The 24,121-nt window shown below is 38.4% G+C and overlaps 1 pseudogene; it reads right to left on the bottom strand.

Moving 5' to 3' along the window:
- Positions 1-316: 316 nt before the first annotated feature.
- Positions 317-3,117, bottom strand: Gm46702 (annotated as a pseudogene).
- Between the last annotated feature and the right edge of the window lie 21,004 nt (positions 3,118-24,121).

Below are 24,121 nucleotides of genomic sequence, written 5' to 3'. Positions count from 1 at the left end.
TCCTACTTCCTAGACCTGACATTCCCTTACACTGGGGTATAGAGCCTTCTCTTGAACAGGAGCTTCACCTCTCACTGATGTCCAAATAGGCCATTCTCTGCTACATGTGAAGCTGCAGCCATGGGCCCCGCCCTATGTACTCTTTGGTTGGTCTTTTTTTAATTGTATATTTTCTTTATATACATTTCAAATGATGTCCGTTTTCAGTTTCCCATCCTTCCAGAAACCCTCTATCCCATCCCCTCCCCACTCTTTCATGAGGGTCTTCCTCCATCTGGATACCCATTCCCACATCGCATTGTGGTGGCTAGCAAGGTTACCTCTCTGTCTCCTCATCATTCTACAGCATATTGGTGATCCTGTGGATGATGGGGAAAAGAACACTGGATTCTGACCATTGCAGAGTACCATCCAGTACATCAATCTCAAGCCACACGTGGGTACATCTTCCTCAAAAGTATCTTGTCCTGTTCATAGCAGCTAGTTGGCTATTTTGTGTACCTGGGCCAAGATTGAGGTGTCTGCTACCTGCACAAGCACTTCCCAATACACTTTGGGGATCATCTGTGCCAGGAAGTCAGGGTTGAACTCCACAGGGTTTTTGAGGATTTAAGTGGCCTGCAGGCTCAGACAGAACACTTGCATGCCCACACCCCGCACATGTGAGTTTAGCAGGTTGTAGATTAGCAGTTTCACACTGTCACATTGGAGTTCTTGACAGGACTTATTTTTTTCATCATTAATTTAGTTATCTATTTACAATTTAAATGATAACTTCCTTCACAGTTTCCCATCAACAAATCCCCATTCCAATCCCCCTCTCCTCCCTTCTCTTTTGAAAAAGATTAGTTTGTGTTATTCTTCCACATCACACTCCATCACTGAGTGAAATCAGGGCAGGAACCCATGTAGGATTATAGGCAGGGTACATGGAGCAAGGCTGCTTATTGGCTCGTTTCTCAACACAGTTTTCTCAGCTTTTCTACTTACAAAATTTAAAAATGCCTTTTAACTTTTATTTTAATATCATATATGTATATATAAAAATGTTTTGTTTGCGTGAATGTCTGTGGGCCTTTTTTGTCTAGGGTTCACAGAGTCCATAAGAGGGAGCTTGGTCACTTGATATTGGAGCTTCATGAGGCTGTGAGCTGCCACCTGAGTTCTGTGATTCAAATCCTGACCTTCTAAGAGAGCAGCCAGTTCTCTTAAACACTGACTCATTTTTCAAACACTACCCTCAGGTTGCTTTCTTATATATTTTATCACCATCTTTGCAGAGATAGCACCACTCACTGAGTACTGGATCCTCTCCCATCAACTGTTAATCAGCTGTCTCATGTGAGACTATGCCAGGGCCTAGCAAACACAGACGTGGATACTCACAGTCAGCTATTATATGGATCACAGGGCTTCCAATGGAGGACTAGAGAAAGTACACAAGAAGCTAAAGGAATCTGCAACCCTACAGATGGAACCACATTATTAACTTATCAGTACCACGGAGCTCTGGACTCTAGCTACATTTGTATCAAAAGGTGACCTAGTCAGCCATCACTGAAAGAGAGGCCCATTGGACAACCAAACTTTATATGCCCCAGTACAGGGCAACGCCAGAGCCAAAAAATAAATGGGAATTGGTGGGTAGGGAACTGGGGAGGAGGGTATGGGGAACTTTTGGTGTAGCATTGGAAATGTACTTGAGGAAAATACGTAATAAAAATATTTTTTTAAAAAAGAAGGACTGAAGTATCAAAAAAAAACAAAAACAAAAACAAAAAAAAAAAACAAAAAAACAAAAAAAGGGAAAATATCCAACAGTCAAATCACACCCAGAACGACACAAATGGAATGTTTTCACCTATGTATGGAGTTAGCTTGTAAGGTTTATATATGTTTGTTTTTCATTTAGGGTAACAGAGATGAGCTATCTAGTAAGGAACCATAAAGAAGGAGGAGCTCTTCCAAGGAAGGGGAAGTAGAATATAGTGGTATAAAGGAATGAAGAAGACACTAAAATAGGAGGGTTAAATGTGGAGGGAAATATCAGGCCAAGCATCTGAGACTAGAAAGGTCATAAAACACTAAGTGAAAATCTGCCATCATAAATTTTGTTAAATAACCACAGCAGTAAAATGACTTCTCATGAATCCTAATGGCTCCACCCATATGTTAGTATATATGCCTCAGCCTTCATCAGAGGTGAGTTTCCTACAAAACTGGTAATAATCACAGAAAGACACAACTGGACAATGCACAGAGAGTGAGAGACTCAGAGAATTAAAGATTAAAGAGGATGCCTTTATCGACCTCTCTCCTTCAAGAATCAGGAATCTATACAAAGAAAAATCAGAAAAATAATCCTGACCATAGGTAGAGATAATGGATAGTATCAATGAATTGTATCATGGGTATTCCATGTTTTTTTTTTGCCTAATATACACTTAAGAATGAGTGCATATTATGTGTGTTCTTGTTTTTGGGTGATGTTCTATAGGTATCTGTTAAATTCATTTGGCCCATAACTTCTGTTAGTTTCACTGTGTCTCTGAGTTCGATGGTAGGAGGATAAACAGGGAGATGGATACTTTCAGGTCACATAAGATGGAAAATTTAAAGAAAAATTTCTAAGAAAACAAATAAACATGGCTATAGCCTCATCTAATGTAGACAGATCCAATTTGAGGTTCCCTCTTCCCAGGTGACTTTAGCTTCATGTTAAGAAGGCAAACACTTACTAGCACACACAGGTTAACATAAAAGCATTTACAGCCATGTATAAAAACATCGCACAAATGAACTAAGATATTATGTGGACGTTCCATGTCATAAATTTCAGAAAGACATAATTTTTTTACAGTTTATCTCATCTTTAAAGTGTAAATCCTCAAAGGAGGGCCATGGTCCAGTGCTGTTCTCAATAGACAGCTCCTGATTTTCTAGACTCACCTCTTATATTAATCTGTGAAGTCACCTCACAATCTCACATTTCTTCTGCACAGCATTAGAGATGCCAATTAAAACTAGACTTTGGAAGTATATTAATAAGTAGGCCTTATCTTCATATTCCCTGCCCTTAATCATGGGAAACTCGCCCAGACTAGATGTCTCAGCCATTCTCACTGACAGTTTTCCTGATAAATAGGTGTTTGAGAGAAAGAAATTATTTTAAGACCCAACCAGTTTAGTTTATCAGGATATTTGAAATGAAGCTGGCATCATTTGGCACAAAAAATAAAGAGAGTCTCCTGTTTTGTTGAGAACTGAGAGAGAATTAGGGACTGGGGCCAGGAGGGTAAGTGACTATCCTTAAGGAGAGTCAGTCCAGACCTGGAGGCTGGGTCTGACAGCATGCAGAGGAGTGCAGTTCAATTCCCAGCAGCTTCCTGGAAGGAGCACTGTTTCTCTTCAAAATGTAACAGGGATGGCACCCACAAGGGGGCAGAATGCAGTGGTGTTCTAGACTTCTTTTGAGCCATCATGGTACTGATTACCACTCTTTCACTTGCTATTACAGATGAGCAAACTCAATAGGGTGACAAGTAAGATCTGCTGACACCAGAATCTCTAATTGCAAAACCCTTACAGGGAATGCCAGCTTCCCTCCATGCTTGGAATAAAAAGAAAGGATTGGGCTCACAGGACTAAGCATCCTCTGACTAGCTTTTAGAGAAGAGGCTGCACTGAAGTCCAAAATTGAGACTTTGGTGTTTACTGAGAGTTTAAAAGCTAAGAACCTGTAACATTTGCTCTGTGGTACTGAAAAATATTGTTATGAAAAGTGTAGGAGAAAATAAAGATGAACATGTAGCTTAAGGAGCACCATTACCCTGATAGAACATCAGGCACCTGACATTCATTTAATACACTGAAATACCCTCCAAATCCCAAAAAAACCCTCCTCAAGTGTACATTACAAGTTTCTGCTCCGGCTCATAAGATACAAGTTTTCAAGAAAACACAATATGGCACTAGTCAGAAAAAAAAAGTCATTTATTGATCAACTTGCCTTATTGACAAAAAATATCAGCAATGGGTTGACGTTGCTTAGCACCTACATAAATTTGGAGTAAATAGAAATAAAATTTCAGTAACAGATCAGGAGTACAATAAAAACATTATAATGTTACAGTAATATGGAGAGAAATAACTAGTGTTAAAGAATTCAAAACCCTGTCTAAGCTAGAGATGTGACTCGATGGTAGTGTTTGATTTACATACATGCTAAACCCACCACCAGAAAAGAAAAACAAAACAGACACCAAAAAAAAGATACTCACAATTCAGTTTATCTGTTTGTTGTGAGTAAATCCACAGCAAATATGAATGGTCAACAACACAGGAAGGTATTAATCACAGGAAGTCACACACACTCACCCTCATGCACACACACACACACACACACACACACACACACACACACACACACACACACACAAGGAAAAAGAACACAGAAGAAAAAAGAACAGTCCAGTCAGGAAGCTATTGAAGAGAGTCCTTTAAAACTTATGATAAAGAAGATAAAGTGTATTTCTTCACAATTGGTGGTTTCTGGTGGACAGTAATTAAGGATTCATTTTTATAGTTGGTGTTTGATATTTTCTAGGATCTTCTTTTTATAACCCCTAACGCTAGATAGAACAGAAATAAGGGTATATTAGAGAGAGGAATTAGAAAATCTCTGAATTTAATTTTTTTCCTTTTTCTTCTCCTTTAATTATGGCTACTAACAAACCACAACCAACTTGTGTAACCAACCACCAACCACCAGACTAAAAGTACAAGTTTTGACAATAAATCTTGTGCAAAGTTAATGCAGCAGGAGTTCTTCACTAATGGATGTTGTGAGTATGTAAATATAGTATTCCACCAAAGACTTACTAACTCTGATTTCTATACTTCTTGCAGTCAGCTGTTTACTATTTTAATATTAGTCATACCTGTTCTATGCAGTGCCATGTGTGTTGATGAAAATAATTTTCATCTCGGGAACACAAATGAAATGCAAATATTGTGTGTAAATCTCTGTTAGTGTTGCTTCATGAACATGATTTATCCATGGAGTTACAGTACTAATGCTCTGTGCATTCAGTATACTGTGTCTGTGATGATAAAGAGTCTCACCATCGATAACACACACACACAGGACACACTCAGATCCTTCTGCAGCATAGCTTTAATCCATCTCAAGAGAAAGATGATTAGCTTTTGGGCGAGGAGGCTTAGAACACAGGAAACTCGGTCCTTAAATAGACCACAAGAAGTGTTAGAGACATATTTCACCCTAAGGGCTGCTCACTATCAGCCCATATGACGCCACAGAACAGGAAGGGCACAAAGAATGGAAAAATACCCCAGCACATACACAGACTATTTCTTTACCAGTTAGAACAACGGATGTCAGCGCCATCTTGTAATGGAGATTGAAAGGGCATCTCCTCACAGTATACATTCAGTGTACATAGCTAGATATTCCTATTTAGTATTTTATGATGTACTATACATAACATACAGTGTATACTTAGAAGATGAATCCAGTACAGGATTTTTAAAAAGTTGTGTGAGAGCTTTGTGATAATATATATATATATATATCTTAATAGACTTGGCTGAGTTTCTGGAGCCATTTATGTTTTCTTTTCCAATGAATCATAATTTCCTTTTATTCTGTGACTGGGAGAGACAGACTTATTATAAGAAAGAAAACCATTAGCCTGGGATCTCTCCTATTATAAGTATTCCTTGGGTCTGGGTGGACAATTAGACAGAAACCATGTCTTGGTATACTGGTTGTAATCTGAGAAATTTGTTGCAACCAATCACTCCATCTCTCAGGACACTTGAGTTAATGTAACTTCCTAAAAGGTCTAAAAATTAGAAAGACACACACTAGGTACATGCACACCACACATTCTGACTCTGTCTCTGATTCTGAATCTCCCTTTGACTGTCCCTGTGACTCTGCCTGCCCTTCCTTTTCTCCTTCTTCATTCTCTATCTCAGCCTGTTTCTCAACCTCTGCATCTGTGTCTGCCTGTGTTTCTTCCTTTTCCTCTTCTTTTGCTTGTGCAGCTGCCTATTCATTAGTGCTGAGATATCATGCAGAATAATGTAGTTTTAGAACTGATCTACTGTGGAATTTGTTTTACCTCAACACTAGGTGCCTGTCTACCTACTACTAAAACCATTTAATTGAATTTGAATCTTCAATATAATCAGAGATGTATCCAAATTCATAGGGCAACAATTGCTATGTAACTGTCTGATGCTCATCGGTCACTGCACTGTTTTGAACAAAGAGTTTTTTAGTCAGAAGTTTAAGCACAGGCAGGTAACATTATTGCAAGCATACAGTCCTGTCTTGATTTCAATGAGGTAAAAATTGGGACCCAAATCTACCAAATGATGTAATGGATTCTTTCTGTTTTCAACTTTCAGGCTTTAAACTGTGTTATCTAGGGAAGTCTGGACAACACGTTAATCAGAGCTGGTAAGTGGAGACAGGAACTGAAGCAAAGACTATGGAAGAACTCTGGCTTACTCTCCTCCAGGTCATTGGGATGTGGGGTCCTAGGTGGTGTAAAACAGAAAAGAAAGAAAAAATAAGTATCAAATATATCAAAATTTTTGACCTACATCCACATTTTGAGGTCCTCTCCTAATAGTATGTGTGATCATTTGGAAATCAAGTTTTATATGGCAATTGGTAAACTGTAGAATTTTCATTATTTCTATTTTATGAATGTTTTACCTGAAGGGGTGTGTCTGCTGCCTGTGCACTAAACTGGACCGTGTAGAGATCAGAAGTTAGATAGTATTAGATCCCCTGAAACAGCACTTACCTGTGGCTGTGACAAACAAGATGGGCCCTGGTAATTGAATCCTGGAACCTGTGCACAGGGGCCAATGATCTTATACTCTAAGCCATGAGCGAAAAATGGTGTAGGAATACAATCTTTCTCAAAAGGTCCAAATTCATCTAAGAGTAAATTAATTCTTATAAGGCTCTCTTAAAAAATCACCACCACTACAGCAAGAAAAAAATAGATAAAGAGAGAGAAATCTGAATAGGATGTTTGTGATCTGTGGTGAATTCTGACCAAGAGTAAGCTAATACACTATATAAAGCTGTACTGAGAAGCATTAAGAAGGCAGGTATCTCACTCTGAACAGGGCTAAGGTTGTTTCGACTTTATTGGCTTTATTCTTCTGGAGATTCTTGTCAGGAATTGCGAGCATTTACCAGACCACAACAGGAAACCTTCCATATGTCTCCTTTGGTGTCTGGGCATAGGATATGTGAGATGCATCAAGACTGATTAAAGGTCATGTTCCCTAGATGTGAAACTGTTTCCAGGAATACGATGATATACAAAAGGTCAGCTCCAGAATACATAGCATCAGGTCTTTCTTGGCCAATTAAAATTGGAGCCAAAATCTCAAGAGACAATGTATGTATTGGACAGACTTGCTGCTATCACACAGGTCGTGGCTTCAATTTCTAGCAATTACATTGTGACTGTTTCTCTGTCTCTCTATCTGTCTCTCTGTCTCTCTGTCTCTCTGCCTCTCTCTCTTTCCTTCTAACTTTCCCACTCTCTGTATTGCTATCTCTCTGTATCTCAGTCTCAGTCTGTGTTTCTCTCTTTCCCTCTCACTCCCTGCCCCCCCTTTCTTTCTCATCCTCCCTGTAATTCCAGCAGCATATGCTGCTGTATCCTCTTCTGTCCTCTGATGTATTACATATATGAAGTGTCCATGCAAACTGTAATGTTAGCAAACAACCATATCTGCCTTCGCAGATTGAAAAAATAAATAAATAAATAATGTCTAGATTAGGAGTCTCAATTATCTGAAAAGATAGGAGAGAGTGATCACTGCGTGTCACCTCATTTAGAAACAGAGTACCCAAGAAATAGAGCCTACTCCACACACCCATGGAATGAACACCACATGCAAGAGGAGGGATTTTGGAAGAGGAACTTATTCCTGGTCTTTCCAAGAGGAGTGTTTTGGTGGGTGAGCACATCAACAGAACAGAGTTCTCACAGCATGTAATTGCCCCCTCCCACCAGAAACCAAAGTCACCTTGGTGGGACCAGGAGCAGTTCACCTGCCTCTTCAGGTTGCTTTTGTTTAACTGCCTTTGGAGACAACAGTTGGAGCTGCTGCTACCTGCTGGAAAGTTGGCTTCTAATGGGACAATTCATTGGTCTGTAGAATTCAAACAATTTTGGACCCTATGAAAGTAATGGATTGTCCAAATGCTCCCGGACTGAGAATCTTAGGGAAGCTCTAGGTTTTTTCTTAATCTGTAATGTCATTTAGACATTAGAGCAAGCAGAGATGATTTGCTCCTTCTCTTAGGCAATCAGATTTTATTCTGGAAGACAATCGTTGTGAGCCTTGAGAGGGTTTGCTGGAGGAGAAGGGATATTGACAGTGCTCTACCCAACCTGCAAGGCACACAGCTAGACCTTGTTCCCTCTGATGCATAGAAGTGTCTGATGGTATTAGATGGGATTCTTGATGAGGACAGAATCTGAGGAAAGGTTCCTGGTAGAGAAATGAAGTGCAGTTATACAACCTAGAAAGTATATACCATTGATCATTGTGAGCCTGAAACAGAAAGCACCCAAGCATTGGACCTAATGTATGATTGGTGAAACAGATTGAAGAGATTTTGTTTGTTTTGAATTCTCTGTATAGGTATGGATACATTGTCTCATGGGAAGGGGGAGTGTGGATTCCCTGTGGTTACTAAAATAGAAGAAGTTGTAAACAGCCAATGGAAATGTGGCAAGTCCAAGTGTATGCTGTGCATGAGCTGCCAGTGTTCAGAAATGCTGAGCCATCACTTCAGATTCAATAAGATATTTAAATAAGAAAACCAGAAGAAAAAACTTAAGGGGACTGTTGTGAATTTTAATGAGACATTTTTAATTATTTTTACTGATTTATATAACATATGCCAAATGGTGTGTCCAGTCTTTTAAACATGGCTTGATTGTTCCTTTCAAAGTATCTTGATTATTACTCCCAGAGACAGGATTTACAATCTGTACATTCAAATTATTATTTGTACTTTCCAATTCCTCCCTGTTTCTTTTTTTTTTTCCCTCTGGAACTGGATATTTCTGTATAGTCCTAGATTTCTGTGCTTTCCTGTGCAGATCAGCAGAGAATTCATCTCTACCTGGTTTTGATTCCCATATCCTGAGATTAAAGTCCTTTCTAAGCAGATCTCAACACCTTTTTTTAAAATTTTCTGTCTCACAGTTCTTGAAGAATAGATGGGGGAGCAGAGAAAATTTCACCCCAAAAAATTGGCAATTAGTGGCTGCAGGTGTGAGGGCCAGTTTTCTTCATAGATTTGGCTCCTCAGAGGCTGCCCATGTTCCAGTGGATGTGTTTCCCTAACCACACATATGTAGTCAGCACTAAATTCACTCAGTGGACTTTATTAAAATGTGCATGGAATTAAAGCTAAAAAGTGATACAGGAGAAATGGAGAGCAATTCAAGGAGGAGAAGATGGGGATGGATTTACTCAAACTCATTATGTTTATGTACAAAGTTCTTCAGCAAAACATTTAAAACTAAGTAAGTAAGTAAATAAGTAAATAAGTAAGTAATAAGCAAGCAAGCAAGTAAGTAAAAAATAAATATATGAGTAAATAAACAAATATATTTTTATGCAATATCACGTGCAATAGGCATGAAAGTGTGTGTGTGTGTGTGTGTGTGTGTGTGTGTGTGTGTGTCTTTGTGTGTGTGTGCATACATGCATACAGGAGTGTTTGCAGGTATGTAGCAGTTTGATGATTAGAATATCCTTGGCCCATGGGAAGTGGCACTATTAGCAGATGTGGCCTTGATCATTGTGTAGGCTGGCTTTTATCTAGTGCTCAAACTCTGCCCAGTGATGAAGAGAGATGCTTTTCCTTGCTGCTTTGGCCACAAGCTTCCTCCTGTATGCTTTCAGATTAAGATATAGAAAACTTCTTTCCTTCTACATCACCCCTTCTACCTGGATGTTGCCATGCTTCCCACCATGATAATAATGTACTGACCTGACCCTCTAAAACTGTAAGACAACCTCTATTAAATTTTCCTTTATAAGAGTTGCCTGAGTCATGGTGTCTCTTCACAGCAATGAAACCCTATCAAACATAGGCAGAATCTTAGCCTGATTTTTAATGTTTTCAAGATGATTACAGCCAACATGCAAGCACAAAGTAAAGATGATGAAGGAGTCTTATTTTCACCTTGTTTCTTTATGTTTGAATGAAAGCTGGGGATTGGAAGAATTGGAGAGTGATGGAAAGGAGAAAGTAAGAATGCACAGACCTGTTGGGCTCCTGCCACTTGCTTTTGCATTCAATATTTCAAATTTTAAAACAACAACCAACAACAATAACAAACAATGACAGGACGCCCATATAACAGACTGAGAGAGAAGAAACCAAAGGACATGACCTACTTGTACCTCACTTTCCAGCTAATGTCTGGTGTATTGAGCCGATGGATTTTGCTGTCAAACCCTGATGATTAATTCCTAGATTGGGTCCACTAACACAATGATGAATGAAACTGTGGCCAATACGGACAGACTATTGTTTTTTTATCCTGTACAATCAAACCAGTAGGAAAATAACAAGCACAACTCACATATATGTATATTTGTTTTTTCACACTTACAATTGGAATTGTTACTATATATCCCGGTTCTTTGCATTTTATCTCCATTAGTGTGTTGTTTTCACTCTTTACTTGCTGCATAGAAAACTGCTTCGTTTACACTATGTTTCATTTAGGGTGCACAATGGAAGCTAAAGACTAACTCCATCCATTACAAAGCAGGGCTCTCTGTCCTTTTTCCTGAATTGAAATGAAACTATTTTCAAAAAGTATTTTACACATGCCTGGTTCAGTTTCATTAAGATTGGGTGTGAAATTTTCCCACAGTCTCAGGTGTCTCAAACTAGTGGAACAGTCTAGCAAGTTTGTGGAACATTTGGGACTGTTCCCTAGCAGAAATAGGTTACTTTGGCATAATTGAGGGCGCTGGCTATTTCTGACCTAACTCTTGGCTGCTTATTCCACAAAAGTGTAAGAAGGCCCCATGCTGGCCCTCAATGAAACAGATCAACATTTTGTTTCCTGCCATGCTGTCCCAGTCATGACAGTTTGTCCCCGGTGAGTGTGTGCTCTAAATATCTCTTCTTGGACATTGATTGTATCAGGAGTTTTGACCCCTTGATATAAAAATAATTATTGTAATTGTAATCTCTGCTTGTGTGTTTTGTGACATATAGAAGGCTGTCAATTTTGCCTACATGAATTTTTAATGTGTGTTTTTTTCTTTCATATTTAAAATTGTTCTCAATTTTCATAAGAGTTTCAGCACAACCTTCACATTTAGGGACACAATCTTCCAAATGGCTACTCCTCTGGATCTCAGTAAATGGGAATATTCCATAGCTTCATGGCCTGAGTGAGAATTGTCAATTGTTTCTATTTCCATTTTTAGATTATGGATGGTTTTGTTCTGCTCCTTCACCTGTTTGATTGTGTTTTCCTGAATCTATTTAACAGATTTTTGTGTATCCTCTTTAAGGACTTCTACATGTTTATCTGTGTTCTCCTGCATTTCGTTAAGAGAGTTACTAATGTCCTTCTTAAAGTCCTTCATCATCACTATGAGAAGTGACTTTAGATCCATGTCTTACTTTTAGGGTGTGTTGGGGTTCCACTTGATATGGTGCAAGTGTTGGGTGCTGATTATTCCAAATAACTTTGGTTTCTCTTGCTTATTAACTTATCCTTGCCTCTCACCATCTGGATATCTCAAGTGCTACATGCCCTAGCTACATCAGACTGTCCTTCCTGTGATATTGGTTGTGTCATAACTCTTTAAAGTCTAGCTGTCTCTGTGATCCTGTTATTACGGTATACTGTGATTATGAGATGCTGGGTGTGTCTGACATCCTGGGAGTCAAGCTGCCCTTGGAACCTTGAGATCCTGGTGTGACTAAGCTCCTAGGATCCTGGGATCCTCTGACCCTGGCCATATTAGATCTTCAGGTAGTGGAGCTTCCTCTGGGTGTTATGGGGCTGGCTGCTGAGTTTGCATCCAAGGACTGCTCAGGGCCCTGTCCCAGACAGAATGGATGCAATCCATACCACTGGTCTGGTGGAGTTCCTGCATGCCTGTGTCTTTCTGGTACCCTCTACTCCAGGTGTTGGGGAATGATGTTGTGTCTTCCTCTTGTCTGATCATCGGATCCTATGAATGTTAGATGATTGGCAGTGGAGTTGCCTCCGGGTGTTATAAGGCTAGCTACAGAGTTTTCATGCAAGGTCTACTCAAGGTTTTGGCTCCAGAAATAAAATATTTTTTAAATGATGTTTCTTGTAAACTTACCTGTCTCCAAAAGTACCTGAAATATTTTTACAGGGATTGATTTAATCTCATAAATTGATTAAGGAAAAATGACATCTTGATGATTTTGATATATCCTAACAGGAAAAAAATAATGGACATCTCCCACTAAGTAAAAAATATTTCGGAAGCCAGGTGGTGGTGGCACACACCTTTTATCTCAGTTTTTGGAAGGCAGAGGTAGGCAAATCTCAGTTTGAGGACATTCTAGTCTACAAAGTAAGTTTCAGAATTGCCATATATATTAATAATAATAATAAAATAAATGAAAAACACAGTATTGAAAAGGAATGATAATTTTAAATTATGTACATATGTGCCACATGTCCCTGTGTACATATGTGAATACACTTAAGTTGTTTTTTTCAATTAGATGTTTTCTTCATTTAGATTTCAAATGCTATCCCAAAATTCCCCTGTATGTTCCCCCAACCCTTCCCCTTACCCACTCACTCTCATGTCGTAGGCCTGGCATTCCGCTGTTCGAGAGCATCAATAATAATGGGAACAGAGAGAAGCGGCTGAGCCTGGAAACCAGAGAGGGGGCTAATCATGGCACTCAGTTTGCAGTTTAGTTTGTTTCAAGAAACAAATATACTTTCTATCAATGAGGTTTGTAAATGAACAGGAAATATTTTCATCTCTCAGACTGGAAGGTGTTTATTTTATAGTGTTTATAGATATTTTGGGACTATTTTATTATAAGCAATTAAAGCCAGGTAAGTTTTTACATACCTGTAATGGTACTAGCATGGAATGCTGAACCTCAACACTCTAGACCTTCCTGGAGAATACAAAACATACTAACTGCCTATCTCAAAAATCAAATGAAATGAAATAAAATTAAACCAATGTACCTTTGGTATTTGTATATCATCCCTTTGGAAACTAATAAGATAATGAATCAAAAAAATAAACTTCAATTATTTTATTAGTCATAAACATAATTAGAAATGATAAGAAGGTTAAAAAATCAATACAGATAGGGAAAGGGAGAGACCTGGGTGGGAAATGGGACAAGAAGGAGAATAGAGGAATTTTATCAGGTACTGTGGTTGTGGGAAACAGGACTGAATTGATGAAGACCAGCGAAAAGAATGGAAACAGGCAACTTTGTGAAGGAGGAAATGAGAAAACGCTCTAGAGTATACCAGAGACCTGGGATGTGAGAGACTCTCAGGAATTAAAAAAAAAACAAACAACAACAACAAAAAAAAACATTAGATGAAATGCCCTCCAGTGGGGAGAGTAGAATTGTAGAGGTCTCCTCCCAGCAATCCTCTCCTGTATGTGTGTTGGAGGCCTCATATCAGCAGGTGCATTCTGTCTCTTTGTTGGGCCACAATTTCAGACATCTTGGGGGAACACTTCAATTGAGACAGGTATCCTACCACAGGGATGCCCTCTTCTTTAATATCTTTGACCTCATTAATTCAACAACAGGGGTCAGATGCTTCTATCCATTGATTGGGTGAAAATATCTGCATCTGAATCATAAAGCTGCTATTTGGGTCACTAGGAATATTTCTTAAACTTGTTGCAGTGGGTATAATAGCTAATAAATAAAAAAAAATCTCTAAAAATATATATTGTATATTGTAACAGAAATATAATGTTGGTTCTAAGGCCCCTGTTTGCATTCAGTTCAAGATACAGGCATTAATCTGTGTTTCTCTGTGTTTCTTATAATGATTGTGGGTAACTGAAATAAGCAAAGCTAAACCAAACCAAACCAAAAGAAACAACCGTGTCTATACATTGTCTTTTCTTCTACTGATTCACAAGTTGTTAAAGTCCATGCTCTTGGATGTAACTACAGTTTGGAATTGTCCTCCTCCTACTCTGACTCAGAATAACAGTTTGCATGAGCTCAGATACCTTACTTTGTAATCTGAGTGCATGTGTGATTTAGATATTAGTTGATTGCTAAGAGAAAGCACAAACTGTGTAGGAAAGTGAATGAATGTTGCAGATGACATGCCAATATCATCCCCTTTGTAGGAGAGAATATAAGAGAATTTTTATTCATACTAAGTGTTAGAGGAATATATATATTGAGAGAGAGTGAGAGAAAGAGAGAGAGAGATATTTCATCACATAGAATAGAATATTGTAGAGCACTGATATCAATTTTAGTACTTATATTATATATTGCTTTTGCAGAAGACCTGCTTGCAGTACACAGCCTCTGTATGTTTCTGAATTCAGATACTTGTAATATTAATGCTAGGATGACTGTACTTATGAAGAAATAATGAGCAGGTGAAACAGTGAGATGCAGATGTATGCAAACAACCAATGGACAGAATCTGCAGAACCATTGGTTTAATTTGAGAAAGACTGAAGGAGGCTGACAGGACCAGTTGTCTCAAATACTATGGACCTAGAATTCTCCCAAATGCTAGACAACCAAACAGGCAGCATATATGAACTATCAGAAGGTCTCTAAAACATACACAGAAAAAAATCTGCTTGATCTCTATTCAATCAGAAATGATGTACCAAATTCTCAACAAACTAGAGACATCAAGGTGTTTAGAGATCCGGTAGGATGGGGACTTGCCCTTGGAGACAGGGGATGGGCAGTAGATATGGGATGTGGAACAGTAGGAAGGTGGACAATGAATGAACTAATTAATAAAAAACAATAGTGCCACATAATCAGGTCCCCTATACTCTAATTCTGCAATCGGAATCCAAGAAAACTCACATGTTCCCATAATAACATACTCAAAAAAATTAAATATATATAACTGAAATGTCATGATTTTCAACGTTATTTTACAAAGAAATTCACTGGAACAAAGATTTTCTTTGGTTGAACTCATTTACATGCATTTGCTCTCCTAGTGTACCGAAAATATAGGTTATTCTCCATATAAATGGCCAAAAATATACTAACATAGCTTTCATCTGGATACACTCCAATTTTATCTTTCATTAGAATGTAATCTGGATTCATTTGGACATAAATTAAATTTATATTTAAAATTCATTTAGTTGGTGTAAGGTGGAGGTAAGATAAAATATCAGGGTCATGTTGGTTTTCATTTCTCTACTGATATGATCATTGATTTCAATAAACAATACCCTGCTGGGGGCTGAGAAGATGGCTCAGTGGAGTTCATGTATTCTCAGCACCTCTGTAAAATTCCAGGCATGTCTATTCATATCTGCAACACTGTGGGGTGGAGACAGGTAGATATCCCAATAGTGTATTGGACAGTCAAACTAGTCAAAATGGTGAGAGGGTTTCACTCTAAGAGAGCAAGTGTTGAAGATATTCTACTCATTACTGAACATATGTGTATGTGTGACATCAGACTTGGGAACAGACACTGCACTCATATACAGACACTAATCACCCTACCATACCACCCATAAAACCTTGAGTTCCGCAGATCTATAACCCATGTGTCTCTAAGTATGAAATACGAAGTTTTATATTCTCATTGTCTTGTTAATTCTGTTTTCTGTCAAATGCTAGAAGCTAAACCAATGTATTCTCAGACTCTGGATGGTACGTCATAACTTTTGGTCTTTCTGGAATAGCAACCAACTATCAGCAGAGACACTTTTCAATTTACCCTGGCTTACAGGTTCAGAAATTCAGCCCATTATCATCAAGGTAGGAATATGGCAGGATCCTGGCAGGCACGTGCATTTGGAGCTGAGAGTTCTACATCTTCATCTGAAGGGTGCTAGGAAATGATTAGCTTTCAGGCAGCTAGGCAGAGGGCATTAAAGTCCATGTTCACAAAGATAAATTTCTTTCAACAAGGCCAAACTTACTTCAACAAGGTTATTAGCTCCCAGTAGTGCCACTCCCTAGGCCAAGAATAGTCAAAATATCAAATGTGTTTTTGAATGTTTGTGTTTGTGTTAGTTTGGGTTTTATTGCCATGAAGAGTCTCCAGGATCACAGTAACTCTTAAACACTTTGTAACTTGTTTTCAGAGGTTTACTCCATTATTATCATGACTGGAAATATGGAAGCATTCTGACAGACACAATGCTAGAGAAGGAGCTGAGAGTTTTACATCTTGATACACAGGTAGAAGATGGAGACTGTGTGTCACACTGGGGACAGCTTAAGCATAACGGACCTCAAAGTCCACAAGCACAGTATTACATTTCCTCCAAAAAGGCCACATCTACTCCAACAGGGTCACACATACTTCAACAAGGCCACACCTCCTAACAGTGCCACTCCTACTGGCACTATTTGTTCAGGATCTTTAAAAGTATTCTTAAAACTTTTCAATGGACAAAAGGTAACTTTAATGAAATAAATACAGAACGATTGAAAAAATTAACTGGAATATGGATGTCTTGGTTACTGTTCTAATGATGTGAGACATCATGACCACACCAAATTATAAGATGAAATATTTAATTGTGGTCTTACAGTTTCAGAAGGCGACTCCAGGACATCATGGTAAACACCATGGCAACACGCAGGCACACATGTGTAGAGCAGTAGCTGAGAGCTCACAAGCAATACTACAGACAACAAACAGAGACAGAGAAAGACAGAGAATGAAAGAGAGAGAGAGCGACAGAGATAGAGACAGAGACAGAGACAAAGAGACAGAGACAGAGAGAATCAGGAGAGAGTAAGAATGAGAGAGAGAGAGCCTGATGGATTTTTGATATTTCAAAGAATAGTGACAAAGCTCCTTTAATAAAAATACAAATCCTAATTCTTTCTTAACATCTCACCACCTGGAAAACTAACACCTTTGAATATTTGAGCTTCTGTGGGCCACAATTTTTCAAACAACTAAAGTATGTAAAGGAAAATGAAATCTAGTAATAAGTGTCCATGTCACTTTGTAGTATATCTTATATCATTACTTGTCTTTTCTCAGAGGTAAGGGTTATTTGAATAACAAGAGACTAATCAGTCATCACTATCACATAAGCCAAACGCATCCTAACCCTGCCAGATTTCTACTTGAATAATCACATTGACATTACTTATTTGTATGGAAACATAGCCGTTCTCCCTGATTTAGTTAAAAGTGTGGGACCTGTTGATGTGCAATTAATTTTGTTCACAATGGGACAAAACAGAAGCCTACAGCATTGACTGTATTGTTCCTGAGAGCTGAAGATTTCACTTCCATTTAATACAATGTTATAAATATGATTTTAACACAAGCCTAAAATCTCAAAAAAGCTTTGTTTTCATATTTTCATTATTTACAGATCATTCTATGCTATATAAAGGAACATAGAGGAGGAAAGCTGTTTGGAGTCACTGACACACACACTTAACTGAGGTTTCCTTTGCACAGTAAGAAGATATACCCATCATCTATATCTTGGGAGTTTGCTCCAGGAACTATAATGATATAAAGTCCTCAGGTTTCTAGTCTAAAACAACATTGCTTTTGAATATAAGCTATGCAAAATAACCTCTTGCATATTTTAATCATATTTATGTGAGTCTGCATAGAGAACTGTACAGGTAAGTTCAGAGGCTAGGGAAGGGTATAGTGTGATCTACTCTTTTCCTACATAACTTATCCCCTTGTGACTGGGTTTCTTGCTGAGCTGGCTTTCAGGAAGCCACAGTCATCTTCCTATCTCTGCCCCTCCCAAAATCATAAGCACTGGTGTTGTAGGTGAATGTTTGAACACACACATGGCATTGTCTCTGGGCCATATCCCCTGATCCTTCTTTATTTTAAATAATCTCTGGATTACTTTTGCACTTAATGTAATGTAAGTGCTATAAAATGAGTTGCTATTTAGGAGATTGAAATATAAGTGGTCTGTATATGTTCAGTAAAGACATTGTATATTAAGAACTACATTAATTAATTCCTTGAGAACTTCATACAATTTTTTTGATGGAATTCACTTTCCAATTCTCTTGATAACTCCTCCCAGACTAAAACCAGACCCATTCCCACCTTAATCCTCCTCCCAAGTTCAAGTCTACTTTTCTCCCCTTTGATACAACCCAATTCATATCAATTGTGTTGCCCCTAAACTCTTGGACATGCGGAAACCAGTAGAGCATGGCAAACCTATCACATACAAAAGCCTTACCTTTGATGAAAACTGATTCTCCATCCTTCATCAATAGTCCATATATTCGCAGATGGGGATGATGGATAGTGATACCATACCACTTAGGGATGAAAGGCAGACTGGCCTGATTTTGTGCAGATAGAGACATACAGTGTCTCAGTGACCTCTCTGCCTTACAAGATTTCTACCATCTCTTCCGTGAGAGTTCCTAAGACAAAGCTCCTCTACTGCTTGCCTCTTTCTGTGAGTATGTGTGTATGTACAAATATGTCTATATTATACATGTCTCATTTTACATGCAAGTCAACACATAGTGTTGTTTGCAATCAACTACTGGCACTATTTAACACTAGGCAATATGCCTTGAGGCAGACATGGTGGACTCCGTAACAGACAGAACGTAGAGATGGCTAGAAATCATCCCAATTAGTTGTAGTATAGGTGCAATTTACACTTTTGACCTACATTTCTGTGTTCACCCTATGGTTTTAAGATGCAGAGATGGGGGACAAAGACCCATAAATTGCATTGCAATTTCGCTCTTCTTGAACTCACGTTTATAAAAGCTCCTGGAGGTGCTGATGCTGTTTACCTGAACATTTTCCTTTTGGAACTGCTTGATAGAGATACCCTTAAAGAGACAGATATATCCTATCACTTTGTGTAGCATAAAGAATGATGTGGTGAAATGGGTTTGAAATGTCTGTCCTGGGTCTTTGATGAAGGTTTTGGTCCGAAGTACAATGTTCATAGGTAGAACTATATACTCAATCTGAAAAGTGATTGGACCCTGAGGCCTTTAATCTATGCGTTGATTAATGGGTGTGAATGGAAGGGGTGAGAAACTTGTAAAGGAACATGGTCATTGGGAACATGTCTTGGAAGGTGTTTATTGTATTTGGTTGCTTCCTGTGTTGATGTTTACTGTCTGCCAATAATTTGGACAATTGTGCTCATTCATGCCCCTTTCATACTCTTGTGACCATGGACCTGTTTTCCTTGTTGCTAGGCATCTTGTAACAGTGATGAAAATGATTGACATGAATATGACTCATTAGTGATACTAAACTCTCTGGTCCAGAGGAACCATGGCTTAATTCTTTAAGTTTTTTTTTTTTTCTAGAAATTTCATGCTATCAGTAGACCCAAAGTTACCAAAAAGTTGTATCTGGAATATTCAGACAGTGTATCTGTTGTTTTAGAATTAAAGAACTTTGCAGCTTCCCACACTGATCCTCCCTCTGCCTTCAGTACTGTATTTTAATAGATTGCAATATCATATGAAGAAGCAGAAAATGAGGGGAAAATGGAATGGAGGTGAAAATGTGTTAGAATCATTAAATTATACACTTAAAGAAATCAATTGATTTTTTAGTATACAAAGGAAACTTCAAAAAAGCACTGAAAAGGCTTGGCCAACTGTGCAGCTGCTCATGGGAGTTGGTATTTGTCATATCTCCTGTGATGTATCTATTAATAGTAGTGGTTTTATTACAGATGAATAAGACACCAATATATGCATGAAGGGATAACACTGAGTTGCCCCAGGAGAAAGAAATCAGGTAAAATTCATTGGATCTATTGATGAGGAGATTTTTTTTTTCTCATAGCTGAGTTGGCAGAAAATTGGACAGATTGGGTTGTACCCCAGTAAGTGTAACACACAGTAGAATGTGGGGGGTTGTGTGGCTATAGGACATATTCACATCATTTCACCTATTATTGAGTATCAATGCTGATGAAAGAAGTTATCCTTCACTTATGCCATGCATGGAAGTGGGTCTATGAAGGGGCAGAGAGGAGGAAATGCTGTTCAGTAATGTTTGGGTAGGTTGTGGAGTCAGTAAAATATTCCTGTGATGGGACTTTATTTTTTCCCAATCTTGACAATCAACGGATACCTGATCAGAGAGAGCAATTGAAGATCTGTCTCTATTCACTTGGTTATTAGGTAAGTCTATAGGATATTTTCTTGGGTAATGATTGATGTGGGAGGGCCCACCACTGTGGCTAAGCTCAACAGTAGTCATTTTAATTGGGAGCCTTTTAGACTGTACTAAAATAATAAAAGCTGATCAAGCCATAGAAAATTGGTAGTTTGAATAAGAAAGTTCTCTATAGACACATATATATGAATACTTAGTCACTGGGAAGTGGCAGTGAGTTTAAAGATTAGAAGGAATAAGAGAATGTGTGTCTTTATTGGAGGAAGTGGGTGTGTCAACAAGGATGGGTTTGAGTTTTCAAGAAGCCAAAGCAATGGCAGAATCTCTCTCTTTGCTTAAGGATCAATAGTTCTCTATTGCTCCAGTGTTGGGATCCCTCCCTTGGTGAATGACCAAACTTCTGAATATGTAAGCAAGCCTCTAGTTAAATGTTTTGTTTTCTAATAGTTGCCTTATCCATGGTATCTCTTCACATCAATAAAAGAGTGACTAAGACAGTGACAAGCCAATAAGCAGTTTTTTGCTGTTACTGATACAACTTCCTGTTTTGTCTTCCTCGGTGATAGACTATAACCCTTCTATTTCCAAGTAATTTTTGATTGTAGTATTCTACATAGTGAGAAAGAAGCAAACTAGAACATTTACATCTCAGGTAGGTACACGAGTATATCTTACCTTTAAATAAAATAAAATGTCTACACATTATTATTTGTGGTTTTAAGATAAGTGGCATTGGCACTGTTAGACATTTTTTCTGATGAAAGTCTTACTATGTTTATTGTTGTAAGGATCCACCATGTCCAAAGAGCAAATTCCATAGCAAAGGTTTTATTCAGCTTATACTTCCACATTGTTGTTAATTATCAAAGAAGTTGGGACAGAAACTGAAACAACAAAGGATCCTGGAGCCAGGAGCTTATTCAGAGGCTATGGTGTGGTGATGCTTATTGTCTTGCTCCTCTAGTCTTGCTTAGCTTGCTTTCTTAAAGAACCCAGGACTACTAATACAAGGATGTCAACACCCACAATGGAGTGGGTGCTCTCCCACCAATTATGAAATTTCCTAACAGCTGGATCTTGTGGAGGCATCTTCTCAACTGAGGCTCCTCCTCTTTGAAGAACCTAGATCTGGTCAATTGTTATGAAACCAGTGTGGCATTCTAAATGTATTATGTCTATGAGGAGGTGTGGCCTTGTAGGAATAGGTCGGGCCTTGCTGGAGGAAGCATATCATTTTGGGGCTTTAAAGCTCTACCAGTGTGGAAGAGACCCTCCCTGCATACAGAATACATAGTTTTTCCTGGAAGCATTTGGATGAAGATGCATAATTCTAAACTTCCTCTCCACCACCATGTCTGCCTAGACAGTGCCATATTTTCTGCCTTGATGATCGTGGAGTAAATCTCTGAACGTGTAATGAAATGTAGAAAAGCCCTAATGAAATGTTGTCTCTTATGAGTGGCCTTTCTTTGACATGGTGTCTTTTCACAGCAACTAATCCCTAAGAGAATCAGTTACTGCAGAAACTATCCCAGATATTAAAATTAATCAACAATAGAGATTATTATCAAATGCTGAAGCATACAAACTTATTCTAGAGAGGAAAATTGTAATGACTGAGTCCATGGCATTCCTGCCTCAAAAAAGAAAAAAAAAAAAAAAAACAAAAAACAAAACAAAACCTCTCAGAGTATAGATGGAACCCAGGCAGACCTCCATGAAGTACACGGGCTCCTCAGGAAGTGACCCACAAAGTGGGCAAACTCATAACATTTGAAACCCATGTCAACTGGCGTAGAAAAGAGGTAAGCATATATGCATTGGTTACACCTTCAGTGTTTTCTGAGAATGAGGTCACATATAAGTAAAAGACTAGAATTTCCAGGCTATAGACAGGCTGAAGTTATACATAGGTATGTAGGGGGTCATGTGTTTAGAGGAGAGCTAGGTGGAACAGGCCACTGTGGGGCTTTTTATGGTTATCTGAGGATCTCATTGGAGACCTGCAAAAGATCACAGGATTCATCACAGGGAAAGAGTGCTCACGGAAGGAACTCAGGATCCATTCCAACCCAAAATTATCTCACAGCATATTCATTTTCTGTTTTACTTTACTTTTGGAACTGATTACACAAAATCAAGGTTTCTGTGATGATTTAGGGAGTCTCATAAATATAAACATTCACTAGTCTAGATTGGCTGTGTAAAAATGGACACACACACACACTCACAAACAAACACACACACACACACACACACACACACACACACACACACACACACACACACAAACACACCCATCTGTAATGACAGGCTGGCTATTTGTTAAGAAAACAAAGAAGCCAATGTGGATATGGCCCATGTTTGTCTATTTCCTTAAAATTTCTCTTCTTTCTGTGTCTCCAGCTTAACTTTTTGAGAACTCCAACTTAGAATTCATTTGTCTCTCAGTGTCCTCTACTCTTTGTGTGTCCCTTATTACTTTTAATGGTCACCATCAATTAGAATTTTCTTATCTTCAATCTGGTCTGTTTTATGCATGTGAATTTTGGATTTCTTAAAAAAGATATCTTTGTGGGATTAGAGAGATGAATCAATGGTAGCAAGCACTTTTCCACCACAAGAAAAATGGATTTGGTATCTTGATTTCATATCCAATGGCAAATAATCACCTTTAATGGCAGCTCCAGAGGACCTGACAACGCATGTCTCTGTGTTCACCTGTACTCAAAAGCACATGCCATATCCCCACCCACATAAGTAAAGATAATAAATCTTAAAATGTGAGACAGTTTTCTTTAAGTGTCATTATTCAAAGAAAACCTGATTTTCTCTGATTTCTGAGTCTATTTCAATCAGTTTTCTGGGTTTCACCTTGTGCAACAAGGCCACATTTCTTTTAAATGTCCCACTTTCCCAAAATTTTTGTTTCTCCTTCAGTCTTCACATCAGAGGTTCTACCTATGTCCTGTCCTTCTCCCCTACTTCCTAAACATCCATCTTTTTCTGCCATCCCTGCTCCTCCAAGTTCCATCTCCATTTCCTTATTCTTCATGCAGACCAGAGAAGCTGTTCATTTTAGCATGTATGATTTTAGGTGTATGTACTGTTCACCGCCTGAAATGAAACTTTCATCTTCATTTGATGTTCCTTCCACTGTAGGCCATCTCTTCCAGCAAATTGTTCACTCACAGCATGTCATGTCACACATTTACATTTTTAGAACAAAATACATTTTATTGGCAAAGATACTGGGATTGTCAAAGACCCTTATATAGCTAACACAGGAAAAAAAAAACTTTTTTTTCTTCCAGTCCTATATGTTTACATTTCTGTACTTTATGATTTTTCAACTTCAAGAATCTTTGGCACCATAGTATAGACATAGATATGGATGTCACCATGAAACTTGATAAAGAACACGGAAGGATTGTCTAGAACTTGGTAAACAACCTTTTCGAACTTTTTAGAACCATCTTTTCTGGTGTACTGCACCCAGTTACCTATCAACACATCACTGTCACCTCCTGATCTCTCCTCAGCCGGAGGAGTGTCTGGAATCATGTGGAGGTTACCTTCCTTGTAGTCATCCAGGAGCTGATAAGCATAGAGAGCTGGATCCTTCTTGTAGGTAATGTAAAACAAATCCTTCATGATTGGCACCTGGGCTAGCACCACCCCCCTCCAGT

This window comes from Mus musculus, chromosome Y (genome assembly GCF_000001635.26).
Source record: "Mus musculus strain C57BL/6J chromosome Y, GRCm38.p6 C57BL/6J".
NCBI classification, from domain to species: domain Eukaryota; kingdom Metazoa; phylum Chordata; class Mammalia; order Rodentia; family Muridae; genus Mus; species Mus musculus.
The sequence above is the reverse complement of the archived record's forward strand: the minus strand, read 5'-3'. Positions and strand labels throughout refer to the sequence as shown.